We start from the raw sequence: 12,322 nt of genomic DNA on the forward strand, positions 1-12,322 counted from the left end.
CCAGACTCATTCAATGAAGCCAGTATTACTTTGATTCCTAAACCAGACAGAGACCCAGTAAAAAAAGAGAACTACAGGCCAATTTCCCTGATGAATATGGATGCAAAAATTCTCAATAAGATACTAGCAAATCGAATTCAACGACATATAAAAAGAATTATTCACCATGATCAAGTGGGATTCATTCCTGGGATGCAGGGCTGGTTCAACATTCGCAAATCGATCAACGTGATACATCACATTAACAAAAAAAAAAAAAGAGAAGAACCATATGATCCTGTCAATCGATGCAGAAAAGGCCTTTGACAAAATCCAGCACCCTTTCTTAATAAAAACCCTTGAGAAAGTCGGGATAGAAGGAACATACCTAACGATCATAAAAGCCATTTATGAAAAGCCCACAGCTAACATCATCCTCAACGGGGAAAAACTGAGACCTTTTCCCCTGAGATCAGGAACACAACAGGGATGCCCACTCTCACCGCTGTTGTTTAACATAGTGCTGGAAGTTCTAGCATCAGCAATCAGACAACAAAAGGAAATCAAAGGCATCAAAATTGGCAAAGATGAAGTCAAGCTTTCGCTTTTTGCAGATGACATGATATTATACATGGAAAATCCGATAGACTCCACCAAAAGTCTGCTAGAACTGATACATGAATTCAGCAAAGTCGCAGGATACAAAATCAATGTACAGAAATCAGTTGCATTCTTATACACTAACAATGAAGCAACAGAAAGACAAATAAAGAAACTGATCCCATTCACAATTGCACCAAGAAGCATAAAATACCTAGGAATAAATCTAACCAAAGATGTAAAAGATCTGTATGCTGAAAACTATAGAAAGCTTATGAAGGAAATTGAAGAAGATATAAAGAAATGGAAAAACATTCTGTGCTCATGGATTGGAAGAATAAATATTGTCAAAATGTCAATACTACCCAAAGCTATCGACACATTCAATGCAATCCCAATCAAAATTGCACCAGCATTCTTCTCGAAACTAGAACAAGCAATCCTAAAATTCATATGGAACCACAAAAGGCCCCAAATAGCCAAAGTAATTTTGAAGAAGAAGACCAAAGCAGGAGGCATCACAATCCCAGACTTTAGCCTCTACTACAAACCTGTCATCATCAAGACAGCATGGTATTGGCACAACAACAGACACACAGACCAATGGAATAGAATAGAAACCCCAGTACTAGACCCACAAACGTATGGCCAACTCATCTTTGACAAAGCAGGAAAGAACATCCAATGGAAAAAAGACAGTCTCTTTAACAAATGGTGCTGGGAGAACTGGACAGCAACATGCAGAAGGTTGAAACTAGACCACTTTCTCACACCATTCACAAAAATAAACTCAAAATGGATAAAGGACCTGAATGTGAGACAGGAGACCATCCAAACCCTAGAGGAGAAAGCAGGAAAAGACCTCTCTGACCTCAGCCGTAGCAATCTCTTACTCGACACATCCCCAAAGGCAAGGGAATTAAAAGCAAAAGTGAATTACTGGGACCTTATGAAGATAAAAAGCTTCTGCACAGCAAAGGAAACAACCAACAAAACTAAAAGGCAACCAAAGGAATGGGAAAAGATATTTGCAAATGACATATTGGACAAAGGGCTAGTATCCAAAATCTATACAGAGCTCACCAAACTCCACACCCGAAAAACAAATAACCCAGTGAAGAAATGGGCAGAAAACATGAATAGACACTTCTCTAAAGAAGACATCCGGATGGCCAACAGGCACATGAAAAGATGTTCAACGTCGCTCCTTATCAGGGAAATACAAATCAAAACCACACTCAGATATCACCTCACGCCAGTCAGAGTGGCCAAATGAACAAATCAGGAGACTATAGATGCTGGAGAGGATGTGGAGAAACGGGAACCCTCTTACACTCTTGGTGGGAATTCAAATTGGTGCAGCCGCTCTGGAAAGCAGTGTGGAGGTTCCTCAGAAAATTAAAAATAGACCTACCCTATGACCCAGCAGTAGTACTGCTAGGAATTTATCCAAGGGATACAGGAGTACTGATGCATAGGGGCACTTGTACCCCAATGTTTATAGCAGCACTCTCAACAATAGCCCAATTATGGAAAGAGCCTAAATGTCCATCAACTGATGAATGGATAAAGAAATTGTGGTTTATATACACAATGGAATACTACGTGGCAATGAGAAAGAATGAAATATGGCCTTTTGTAGCAATGTGGATGGAACTGGAGAGTGTGATGCTAAGTGAAATAAGCCATACAGAGAAAGACAGATAGCATATGGTTTCACTCTTATGTGGATCCTGAGAAACTTAACAGAAACCCATGGGGGAGGGGAAGGAAAAAAAAAAAGAGGTTAGAGTGGGAGAGAGCCAAAGCATAAGAGACTCTTAAAACCTGAGAACAAACTGAGGGTTGATGGGGGGTGGGAGGGAGGGGAGGGTGGGTGATTGGTATTGAGGAGGGCACCTTTTGGGATGAGCACTGGGTGTTGTATGGAAACCAATTTGACAATAAATTTCATATATTAAAAAAAAATTATTAAACATTAAAAAAATGTTTTTAAAAAGCTGCTAGGCAAAAACCATATAACATTGTAATTAGAAAGAAATATGTATGGTATTTAACCAACTCTACTAGAAGCCATCTTAAAGATTAATAAATTCTAAAATAATATATACATATATCAAATCATTACCTTGTACACCATAAACTAATCTGTTATATGTCAATTATATCTCACTAAAACTGAAAAAATAAAAATAGTATGTATGTAATAAGTGCATTTAAGACAGAAATCACCTTATGGGATGCCTGAGTGGCTCAGTCGGTTGAGCATTGGACTTCGGCTCAGGTCATAATCTCACAGCTCATGAGTTTGAGCCCCGCATTAGACTCTGTTCTGGAGCCTGGAGCCTGCTTCAGATTTTGTGTCTCCCCCTCTCTCTCTCTCTCTGCCCCTCCCCCACTTGTGCTCTTTCTGTCTGTCTCTCTCTCAAAAATAAATAAACGTTTTTAAAAAATTAAAAAGAAACATCACCTTGGACCTATAATTACACAAAACCTATTTGAATACTGAAAAAAGTAATTTCCAAAATATTAAATACAGTATTATAACCATTATATAGTTACAAACAGCTAAGGTTTTTTTCTTAAAGAAAGCTTTTTGGAAATACATATAAATGTGTTACAATTATATGAAAATTATATGAAAAGAATGATGAACACAAGATTCATGATAGTTTACCTCGGGTGGGGGAGAGATAGGAGGTGAGAGTGAGAAGGAACCGCATGATTGGATGTAAGTTTTTACAAAGTCCTAGGTTTTGTTTTAAGTGATTGGTTCCCAGGTGCTTGTTCCATTGTGTGGTTTTTTTTTAACTAAATAAAGTGAGTTACACATAGACCGATGTGAGTTAGGATATGCTGTAAATGTAAAATACACACCAGATTTCAAAGACTTAGGTACCAAAAAAAAAAAAACAATGTAAAACATCTTATTAATATATATTTACATTGATTACATGTTGAAATTATAATATATTGGACATATTGAGTTAAAATCCAATAAATTGGATATATTAAGTAAAATTAATTTCACTTTTTTTACTTTTTAATATGGCTAATAGAAAATTTAAAACTACATATGTGGCTCAAAATTGTGGCTGTGGCAGTGTAAGAATTCTACAGCACTGGTCTTTATGTTTTTAACCAGTTGTTTTCAGACTTAAAGCTAGTTAGTTTGTCTTTTTAGACTTAGTAATTCTAATTTATTTCATTTTTGGCTTCTAAAATCTCAACTGAAAGTTTTAATAAATATGAAAGCAATGCATGTCCCTTCTAAAACAAAGTTAAACATGAGAGAAATTTGATTTAATACAAGGAAAGTAATATCACAACCTCAGTTTCCAGACTTAGCCACCATTAACAATTAAGTAGTTTTCTAGGTGTGTGTGCTTTTAAGGTTTTAGAACCTGAACATCAAAGTTATCTATCTCCTTTTCTCTCTGTGACCAGAGAAGTAATGGAAGGTCATAGCTTGCTTTTGTGCCACTTCTGGAGTGGGAATACTCTAATGTTAGCTGGATTTGGATTTCTTTCCCTGGCCAAGATTCTTCTCCTCCCCAAAAGAAATGCCATTTGGCCTATATTTATAGTAAAATCCAAAGTGAGCTGAAATTAATTTTCCAAGAATTTCCTAATATCCCTGGAGAAATCAGAGAGCCAATGGGTTATTACAAAACCAGAACTAAGAATCACTGTTTCAACCTATTGGTCTCCAACAAAGTACCTGATCATTTCTCCCACTGGGTATTAAGCAGGCTTCTGGTGGGAGTGTAACAATCTGAAGAAAACAAGGTGCATCCATTTGTCTTCAGTCATAGCTTCCTCTGTATTCTTAGGAAACAGTTTAATGGAGATAGCTGTAAAGGGAAAAAAGAATACAAAGGTCAGATTTGGATTATGTGCCAGGTCTTGAAAATGTTCTTTCCATATTGCCTGAGGCTCTATATGAAAATCATTAATAGAGGAATAGCTTCTTTTTTTTTTCAAATGCCATAGAGATTATAGAAGCTATTTTCTTTGTTCACATTACTGATTGATAAGGTCAAAGATTCTGGATGCATTTCTTGGAACAAACACCAAATAATTTGACATTTTTCCTTGTTGTCTGTTCAGTGAAGCAAATTCACTCAACAATTATATTCTTAAAAAGGTACCAATGGACTTTTAAATCATATTGTATATGATCTCATTTTTTGCATTCTATATGATCTCAGGTTGAGACCTGCATGAGAAAAATAAATACAAACTGCACTCTTACTGCTATTCTAACTAGGATCTCTTTCCTCTCCCTTTTATAGAGGAATGACAGACGTGAAAGAGGCATTCCAACCAAGGCTTTTCTGAAACTCTTTTTAAGTCATTGTTCAAAGCCATCCTATCTACCCTCGAGTCCATTATCATTTTTCTTCTATCCTAACTCTCTTCAATTCCAGTTTGTTTCTTTATTGGTCACATATTGTTTTTGTGTCTTACCTCCTCCTCCTGTAAGATTGACAGTTCCTTGAAGTAATAGACCATGTCAAGATCTAATTCTAAAGTAATATAATGCACGTATCCAGAAAATACTTATCAACAATATTATTACCTAGAACCCATTTGCCCTAAACCTTGTCTGGGTTTATCTTATGCTATTCATGCCTTTATTTTTAGGCTGCAAATGCAAATAACATACTAAGCTTGTCCAGAGGTCACAAAAAGATAAATGGGAATTAGAAACAAATGAACAACATATGAGAGTTTTATATATTAATGGCTTATTTATATATTTTTTATATTTTTGTTTGCTTTTCCTATGTAGAAATGTATCCTTTTTATGGAGCACTGTGTGATTTAATTTTTTGAACAGAATAACAGATTAAACAGAATAGTTGGCAGAAAATAGGTTTAGAATTCAGATCTAGTCCAACTACTAACTAACTGTGGGATTTAGGTGAATCAAACCTCTGTTTAATTTCTTGGGAATGGGAGGTAGATGGCTTAACAGTTATCCTGATCACCTCACAAGGATATTAACAGGATAAATACATCAGAAAGTGCTTTGTAAATTAAACACCTTATAAATATGAGGTTCTTCAGATGTGATTACATTTGCACTTCCAACATTCAGGGAAAAAATTCATTTCCTGTTAGCTTCCTTTGTAGTTTGCAAATGTAGCCACAAAGTACTTTGGCCTTTGTCAGTATAGTAAAAATGCCAACCAGCCTTTAGACAGATGTAATTTATTTGAGAAAATGATATTAGCTCACTTCTCTCTTTTTTTAAAATTAAAATCAATGTTTATTAAAATAGCTACACATAGAAATATAAACATTATATTAAATAGTATACATACAGCAAAATTCCAAAGCACCTCAGTAATACATTGCTCACTAATTATTCACTGTTATAATCCTCATTATTGTTTTAAAACAGATGTATTGAGATATCATTCACACTTCACCCATTTAACATGTACAACTCAGTAGTTATTAGACTGTTCACAGAGTTGTACAACCAACAACATCAGTTTTAGAACATTTTCCTTACTTCAAAAAGAAACTCTTTAGCTATCATCTCCCAACTTCTCCATTCCCTCCCCCAGCCCTAGGCAACCACTAATGCATTTTCTGTCCCAGTAGATGTCCCTATTCTGGACGTTTCATGTTAATGAACTCATATAATATATAGTCTTTTGTGTCTGACTTCTTTCTCTTAGCATAAGATTCTCAAAGTTCCTCCATATTGTAGCATGTATCAATACTTTGTTCTTTTTTTATCATGATAAAATATATATAACATAAAATTTACCATTTTCAAGGATACAATTCAGTGACATGAAGTACATTCACAATGTTTTGCAACCATCACTACTTTCCATTTCCAAAATTTCTTCATCCTCCCAAAGAGAAACAAACTCTCCATCCATTAAACTATAACTCCCCTTTCCCCACTCCCACCAGCTCCTGGTAACTGCTCTTCTATTTTCTGTCTCTGTGACTTTGCCTGTTCTAAGTACCTCATATAAATAGAATCATACAATATTTGTTGACAACATACATTATGTTGTCAAGGTTCATATATGTTGGAGTATGTATCAGTACTTCATTCTTTTTAGGGATGAATAATATTTTAGGGATATACCATATTTTATCCATTCATCAGTTGATGTACACTTGAGTTGTTTCCACTTTGGGCTATTATGAGTAATACTGCTGTGAACTTACATGTATATATTTTAATGAAAATATATTTTTATCTCTCTTAAGTATATACCCAGGAGTAGAATTTCAGGGTCAAATAGTAACTCTCTGTTCTACCTTTTGAGGAACTTCCAGAAATGTTTTCCAAAGTAGCTGTACCATTTTACAATCCCACTAGTAGTGTATGAGGATTACAATTTCTCCACATTCTCACCAACACTTATTACTATCTGTTTTTTTTCTATTATAGCCATCTAGTGGGTGTGAAGTGGTCTCTCATTGTGGTTTTGCTTTATATTTCCGTGATGACTAATGATGTTGAGCATCTTTTCATGTACTTATTAGCTATTTGCATATCACCTTTGGAGAAATGTCTATTCAGATCTTTTGCCCATTTTCCAAGTGGATTATTTTTTATTGAGTTCTATATATATTGTAGATTTAATTCTCATAAGATATATTATTTGTAAATATTTTCTCCCATTCTGTGGGTTGTCTTTTTACTTTCTCATTGGTATCATTTGTAGCACATAAGTTTTTAATTTTGATGAAGTCCACTCTATTTTTTCTTTCATCCCTTGTGTTCCTCATTGTTTTTATTGCTTCTGTTTTAACTTAGAAAAGAAAAATCCAGGGTATGTTTTCCACTCCCCATGTGATTTACATTCAGTCACAACTCAAGTGGCTCTGATTTTTCTATGATTTCAGGTGTCCGTAGCTTAGAAAATCCAGAAAAATAAAAGTAAAATCCAAGGTATGTTTTCTACTCACCTTGTGATTTGATATTTGGTCACAACTCAAATGTCTGTGCTGTCTGATCTCCATAGCTTCTTTGACAATGGTAGTCTACCTTTGCTACATTACTTTCCTTGCAGAACTGAGTGGTCTAAACTAGGAAACAAGAAGTCAGTTATTTCCTCTCTCTCACCCTTTTGTAAGGACTATTCCTTCCTATCTTTCAGTTTGCAGAAATGGAGTGAGATTATAGTCATATTGATATATCTGTGCTTTAACATATAACCAATATACCTGGTCTCTGTATTAATTGATTAGATTTTGCCTACTATAAAAATATTCTTACACTTAACTATGATGTTAGCTGTTCGGCTCTAATATTTAGAAAAATATTCTAAACACTTAACTATGATGTTAGCTGTTCGGCTCTAATAACACATGTTTTTTCTGAATAACTTAGTTACAGAATACCTCAGCAAAAAAATTTGAGCTGATGACCACATGAGATCAAATTTCTGCCAGAACAAAACACTTACACATTTAAATCAAAAACCTTAGATGACCTCTAGGATTCTTTCAGCCATGAATTATGTTCATTTTAGGCAGATTTGAAATTATTTAATAAAACTATTTAACATATCTAGTTCATTTATTATGGACTAAATAAGCCACATGCTGTGATATAGACCTCAGGCTCAATTCTAAAATTAGCTTTCATCTATTGTATTCCTACTAGGTTCTGGGCATTGTGCTAGGCATTCTAATCCTCGCATTATCCCTGCACATTAAATGAAGGTTATTCTCATTTTACATACAAACATAACATCAACCTCAGAAATGTGACGTAATTTGAGCAGAGGGTACAAGTGGTTAAAAAAAAAAGAACAAAAATAAAGTCTTCGTTGTCAGTTTGCCCCTCTTGGCAGGTGTTCATTTTGCCTTTTGATGCTTCCAGACCTAATCTTAACCCTAAAGTATTCATGTTGACCTGCTCTTGCCTGAGTCTTGGACACACTGGGTTTGTTTTGGTTTTTTTTTTAGAGATTTTTTGGATAGAAACTTTTTCTAGCCATAAGCATTCCACTGGGGTTGCAGGGCACCAACTTGCTTTAGTGTCTCTAGGTGGAAAAAGCTAAAAGTGGCTTTTTTTGTATGTTTTCATTTAAATTCCAGTTTGTTAACTTACAGTGTGATATTAGTTTCAGGTGTACAATATAGTGATTCAACACTTCCATACATCAGAAGAAAGTGAATTTTTTGAATGAAAGTTTAGAATCTTAGTAAAGCTGCAAAACCTAGACCCACCCCCAAACTACTGTCTTGGTGATGCTCATCTCTCTTTATCACTAGATCCTTTTTGGTTGGTGGGATAGGACCTTGGTGTGCAGTATCATTAATACACCATTAAAACTCAACATTTAGGTTCAATTTCCCCATTTATACACCAAAAATCAATCTTGTACTGATATGCCCCAATTCGAGAGACCCCCTGAAAACAAACCACCAGAGTCCAGAGTCAAAGCCAAGCGGCAAGGGTCGTTTATTGCAGGTTCGAACCCGGTCCTCTGCGCACTCATTGCCGGTGACGCTAAGAGGCCCCGAGCAAGGATCTTACAGCTTCTTTTATAGACAGGCACAAACAAGTTAGGGATTTTTTTAGAGGTTACAGAGCTGTTGTTGGTTGACATTTAAATTTGAACACTCAGCAGAACTTGATTGGTTCCCGCCTTTATTTCAAACCACTCAGCAGAACTTGATTGGTTCCTGCCTTTATGTCAGACTACAACCGGGCACGCCCTGGCTGGTTTCAGGAACGGTGGGGGGCGGGGGGGATCTTTTCTTTGCAGTTGTGAGTACACCTGGTAATTTTTCTCTTAGTCTCTCATTCCCCCCTCTCTTTGGTGCCTTAAGAGCCAATTTTGGATCTTATGTGTCTGACTCAAATGTTTCGGTAATGACGGGTTGGTATTGGGTCCTAAGGACCATCAGTTGGATCGTGTTAACTCGGTCTTTGATAAAGGCAACTAGTTTATTAATAATATAAGGCCCGAGGGTGAGGAGGAGAAGGAGGAGTATAAGGGGCCCAGCTAGAGCAGAAAGCAGGGTGGCTAGCCATGGGGACTGATTGAACCAAGACTCAAACCAGCCTTGTTGTTGTTCTCGTTCACGCTTCCGTTTGGCCAGGCCTTCTCTAACTTTAGCCATGGACTCTCGGACTACTCCGGTGTGGTCAGCATAAAAACAACATTCTTCTCTTAAGGCTGCACATAAACCTCCCTGTTGGAGGAAGACTAGATCTAGCCCCCTTCGGTTCTGTAGGACCACTTCAGAAAGGGAGGTCAGAGATTTTTCGAGGTGCGAGAATGAGTCCTCAAGTCTGGCTATATCCTCATCAATGGCTGCCTTTAGGCTATTGAACCCTCGGTGCTGGATGGCTAGTGATGAGATCCCTATGGCACTGAGGCCAAATAAGGTGGCCAAGGTTATGGTCATAAAGGGTTCCCGTTTTGTTCTTATTGACTCTCTTGCTTCCGTCCCTTCTGCCCACAGATCATATACAACATTTTCTCGGTGGTAAATAACCTTTGGAAATATTAATATCATGATACAATATTCGGGTGACAAATTAAAAACATCCCTGATAACACATGGGGTAAGCCCTGTCTTAGAACAAATCCACCAACTGTCAGGAGCTGGAATTATCCATTTAGATTCACCCATAGAGTAATTAGTCGGGGCACAGAGCTGGATATGGCTAGAGGGGACCTTTCCTATACAAGTCCCATTGCCAGTGACCGCTTGCAGTGTGAGGCGGGGGCCCTTTCGATTCCACTTGCAAGCTGCTGGCGACTCTTCTCCTGACTGTGAAAAAGGGGCAGCTAGACCTATGGCTTCGTAGAAGGGGGGTTTTATATCATAACATAGCCAGCAGGCCCTTGTTGCCTCAGGGTCCGATCGGTTTAAGGCCTCATACGCTGCTGTTAGCAATTTCCATAGGGAGTCTATACCTTCTGGGTTCTGATTTTTTGGACAGCTTGTGCTTTTACTCCTGGGATAAGGACGGGGGTCCTGCTGGAGGGAGTAGTGGGGATCTGCTTGGGGATAGGCTCGTTTCTTTTTTTTTTTTTTCTAATACCTGATTTGGCCCTACCGGTTGTACAAGAGGGGAGACTTTTAATTTTATTTGAATGGCAGTCCCAAAGAGGGGATATTGATATAAGTAGACTCCCCAAGTGAGTCCTAAGACCCACCACCTGTCCTTTTTCCCCTCCTCTGTAAATCTTACACGAATAAGGTTACAGTTTTCATCATACCTGGTGCGGGTACATGGTTGGACATAGGACATTTCAATAAATTGGGGTTTTACTTCCCACTTCCATTCTCCATCATTGGAGGTGACACAACTCCAGGCTGCGCAATAGAGGTTTTCAAACCCTCCACATGTGTGCCTCATCGCCCCCGTCCTAAATCCCAGACATGCATAAAATCCATTTCTACTTATTGATACCCTCCTTTGCAGTTGCCTCCATTTACCTCCTTCCATTTCTTTTAATGGACTAATTTTTTCTAAATTAAAATATAAATCTGGCCACCAGGTATTTAATGGGGCAGTTTCTAGGGTTTTGTTGTAGACTTCATGAGTCTCTAAATTAGTAATTTCCCATGTCAAATTATAGGGGTTGTGGGGGTTTGAATTTACAGACAGAATTTGCAGAACAATCAAGAGAAGGGCAAGTACCATAGTTACGGCTCAGTCCGTTGGCGGCGTAGGGTCAATTTTAAAGGATTGTCCTTAGTCCGATCAACAGTCCAGGTTGTCTTTGAAGGTCCGATGAGGTCTGAGAATGGGTCCACTGGTTTGGCGTGGGTGAAATGGATCCAGGTGGCGATTCCGTCTACTTTGATGGCAGTAGGCGTTGTCAGGATGACCTGGAAGGGTCCTTTCCACCTGGGCTCCAGAGTTCCCTGCCGATGATGTTTGACGAGGACCCAATCCCCTGGCTGGAATTGATGTGGAATAGGCGGGGTCCAGTCTCATAGAGTTCCTTTTATTTGGGCCATACATCTTCATGGACCCTCTGCAAGGCTTGTAGGGAGAACAAGAATTCAAGACTATTATCGTTCTCAGCTTTGACAAGGTTATCTTTTAGGTTAGGGATGATGGGGGGGTGGTCTACCATGTATTATTTCATAGGTGTGAGTCCCAGTTTGTATGGGGAATTACGCACCCTGAACAGAGCGTAGGGGAGAAGGATCACCCAACTACCTCCAGCCTCCATGGTCAATTTGGTTAGGGTCTCCTTTAATGTTCTGTTCATTCTCTCTACCTGTCCTGAGCTTTGGGGTCGGTATACACAATGTAATTTCCAATCAGCCCCAAGTATGGAAGCCAGTCCCTGACTTACCTTAGAGACGAATGCAGGTCCATCGTCTGACCCTATCATTACTGGAAAACCATACCTGGGCAGGATTTCTTCTAGGATCTTTTTGGCTACAATCTGAGCTGTTTCATTCTTGGTTGGAAAGGCTTCAGTCCATCCTGAAAAGGTATCTACAAAAACTAGCAAATACTTAGATCCATATTTTCCTGGTTTGACCTCAGTGAAATCTACTTCCCAATAGGTCCCCGGTCTGCTCCCTCTTTGTCTTACCCTTGTTGTCTGAGGATTGCTACTCGCATTGTTGAGTTGGCACACTGTACACTTAGTGACTACTTGATCGACCTTATCAGAGACATTTCTGATTTTTAGTCCAGTCTGTCTCAGTAAGTCCAACATTCGCAGGGAACCTAAGTGGGTGCTGCGATGGATCCACTCTAGAACTTGCCATC

General features: G+C 38.1%; 1 protein-coding gene across 1 annotated transcript in view; it reads left to right on the forward strand.

Moving 5' to 3' along the window:
• EDA (ectodysplasin A) overlaps positions 1-12,322 on the forward strand; it is a 419,425-nt gene that overhangs the window by 322,790 nt on the left and 84,313 nt on the right. The gene's annotated exons all lie outside the window — the stretch shown is intronic.

This window comes from Panthera uncia, chromosome X, assembly GCF_023721935.1.
Source record: "Panthera uncia isolate 11264 chromosome X, Puncia_PCG_1.0, whole genome shotgun sequence".
NCBI classification, from domain to species: domain Eukaryota; kingdom Metazoa; phylum Chordata; class Mammalia; order Carnivora; family Felidae; genus Panthera; species Panthera uncia.